General features: G+C 40.8%; 1 protein-coding gene across 1 annotated transcript in view; it reads left to right on the top strand.

The window, feature by feature from the left end:
* LOC108367258 (sodium-dependent neutral amino acid transporter B(0)AT3) overlaps positions 1–3,472 on the top strand; it is a 59,893-nt gene that overhangs the window by 14,706 nt on the left and 41,715 nt on the right. The gene's annotated exons all lie outside the window — the stretch shown is intronic.

The following is a 3,472-nucleotide window of genomic DNA, read 5'->3' as shown; positions in this document are numbered from 1 at the left end:
GAATCGACATACTTTAAACATTGTTGACGCTATTTCCATTTAAATGAGGAAATAGCGTCAATGACTTTATTTCCAAATTTTTGTTGACTTTATTTCGCTTTTGAAAAGGTAATAATGTCAGTTGACTTTATTTCGCACCAGGGTGGGAAATAAAGCCAATTGACCTTATTTCCGTTGATCTTATTACCTGTCACCGTAAAAATAGCATATTAAAGTCTGCTAATACATCTATTTTAAATTATATTAAATCATTAGTTAAACTTTACTACAGAAAAATTACACAGAATTTTCTGTAATTAAGTTTAACTAATGATTTAACTATACTTTAAAACAGATAAGTTAACGGCACTTTTGGCGGCCGCTGTGGTGTAGTGGTAAGCAGCGCGCTTTCACTCATCCGCACCTGGGTTCAAGCCCTGGTCAAAGCAGCATCGCAAAAAAAATATAGAAAAAGGTTTTTTCTTAACAGCGGTCGTCCCTCGGCAGGCAATGGCGAACCTCCGAGTGTATTTCTGCCATGAAAAACAGCTTCTCATAAAAATACAATCGCCGTTCGGAGTCGGCGTAAAACTGTAGGTCCCTCCGCTTTGTGTGACAACATCAAGGCGCACACCACAAGTCGGAGGAGAAGCTCGGCCAAACACTAACATATGTGTAAGCGCCAATCTATTATTATTATTATTATTAACGGCACTTTTTATTTATTACACGGTGTGACAAAACAAAATTAAGTAATATATTTAGCATAAATGTATATACCAGCATAAAAAATCTGCATACTCAAAATGTTCAATACGTCCTCATATGTATTTATACATCCATATGTATATAATTTAAGAGAAGATATTTCGCTGCAAAGCACCGATCATAAATTGCTAGTTTACCTTTCAAAATTGCGGAGGAATATTACAGAGTATACGGAAAAAAGTTTATTTTTTTACATTTTTTATTTTGAATAACGTCTGGTCCGGCTATTTGGTTTTCTATACAGGTGATGACGATCACGGCAAACATAGGAAGGACTATGATGATATGCATCGGGATGGTGCCTCTGCCCGGCTGGTTGATGTCTGATGAAATGCGATGGTCGGCGCTAGGAAGGTAAGCGCCGGGGCCCGAAATTGGGCAGTATGTATTACTGGATTCTAGCATAAAAAGAGCCATCAAGCTACATGGATGTCTCCACATCGAAAAACGGGAAACCAAATCGAGCATGTTGTGATAGACGAAAGCCATGCTTCCAGTGTTTTAGATGTAGGTACGTATACTCCAAGGGCCAAACATCGACTTGCGCTACTATATTGATGCAGCCCCCACTTCGGTGCAGCAAAAAAAGGGAAAGTTCAAGTGCAAGGAAAGTTCAACGTCGAAAAGCTGCAATGTGCTGTGAGAGAGCACACTTCAACAAACCGACTTGCGCGAGCAGTGGAACCACATTTCCCGCTCATTACTGGTACGATGAGGAGTGTGAGAAAAATGCTTGGAATGCTGGCCGACAGAAAAAACACCCGAAGTTTTTAGCAGAGAGTTGAGCGACTTACGGAAGGTTTAAAGACTCCTGTAGGAACAACCATGGCGACCTAGTGGCCGATGTCCAGAACGTACTCAGATTATGGAGGGAACACTTTTCGAATGGCAGAAGCACTGAAAGAAGTGGAGAAGACGAACCCGAGTTCCCATTCGATGATCATGGAGTCGATATCCCAGCGCCTGACTATGACGAAAAGTAACAAAACTGCTTGAGCTAACGACTTGTCACTTGAGCTATTCAATTCCGATGGCATGGAGGTAATAAGGTGCATGCCCGATGTCTGTAATTAAAGTGCGCTCTGCCCAATCCACAAGAAAGGCGACCCTGCTATGCGTGTCAACTACCGCGGGATCAGCCTTGTAAGCATAGGTTGCAAGGTCTTATCGAATGTTTTGTGTTAGGACTGAATACCACCGTCAATGAAGTGATTAGGCCTTATCAGTGTGGCTTTAGCCCTGGCAAATCCACCATAGCCCAGGTATTCACAATAAGCCAAATCTTGGAAAAGACCCGCGAGTAAAGGATCGGCACTCACCACCTCCACCTATTTGTCGACTTTAAAGCCGCTTTCGACAGCACTAAAAAGAGTTTCCTATACGCCGCTATGTCTGAATTTGGCATCCCCTTAAAACTCATACGGCTGTGAAAAATGACGTTGAGCTATACCACCAGCTCTGCCATAATTAGGAAAGACCTCTCCGAGCCGCTCGCCACCAGACAGGGTTTCAGACAGGGCGACTCTCTTTCATGTGATCGATGGCACTATCGATAGTATGATGATTTTTTTCGAAAACATCGATAGTTTTGTAAGCACTATCGATAGTTTTCACTCATTCTTATCGATAGTATCGATGGTTTTTGACTATCGAAAACATCGATGGTTTTGTAAGCACTATCGATGGTTTTCACTCATACATACATTATTCAGTAAGAGTAAAAGCCGGCGGGCGGTACCTACTTTACGGTAAAGTCTTTACCTTTTTATGTCGGAAAGGACATTTAGCAAAGCAGGGCAAATAATTTCAGGGCGCAGATACTGTTGAAGTTAAAAATCGTTGATAAACTTTTGTTCCTTAACATAAATATAGACATATTTTAGCAAATCTGATCTCATTTTCAGTAAAAGTTGTTAGGATATTTTAAATATGCTACTTTATTCCACTTTTTACACGACGCTTCGCTGAAACTTTTTTAGCATCCTCGAGCGTAGTGTTTATTTTATATGCTACAACAAATATGCAAAACTACAAAAAAACGCACACATTAGACGAAAAACCAGTATGTATACATATATAACAACAAATTGAATTAAATGAAAAACCAACTCACATTGTTTATGTTTATGTTTTGGACCTTTTTAATCAAAACTATCGATAGTGTCGACATTTTCGATAGCATCGATACTATCGATGGTTGTGACTATCGACTATCGAAACTGTCGATGGCCACGACTATTGATAGTTTTCTAGCTCTAGTTGGAGAAGATAATAAGAGCTGCAGAACTGAACCGCTCAAGAACAATTTACTACAAGAGCATACAATTGCTGGCTTATGCCGATGACATTGACATCATCGGTAAGAAAATCCGCGAAGTCTGTCCCGCCTTTTCCAAGTTGGACAAGTAAGCAAAGCGAATGGGTCTGGTGGTAAACGAGGACAAGACGAAGTATCTCCTGTCATCAAACAAACAATCAGCACATTCGCGCCTGGGCACCCACGTCACTTTTGACAGTTATAATTTCGATAAAGTAGATACTTTCGTTTACCTGGGAGCCAGCATTCACACCGATAATAATGTCAGCATGGAAATCCAACGCAGATTCGCCCTTGCCAACAAGTATTACTTTGGACTGAGTAGGCAAGTCAGGAGTAAACTCCTCTTTCGACGTACCAAAACCACACTCTATAAGTCACTCATCATGCCCGCGCTGGTATATGGCG

Source organism: Rhagoletis zephyria, unplaced genomic scaffold (genome assembly GCF_001687245.7).
Source record: "Rhagoletis zephyria isolate East Lansing unplaced genomic scaffold, Rhagoletis_zephyria_1.1 Rzeph_scaffold_02607, whole genome shotgun sequence".
NCBI classification, from domain to species: domain Eukaryota; kingdom Metazoa; phylum Arthropoda; class Insecta; order Diptera; family Tephritidae; genus Rhagoletis; species Rhagoletis zephyria.
This window is presented reverse-complemented; position numbering and strand designations above follow the sequence as displayed.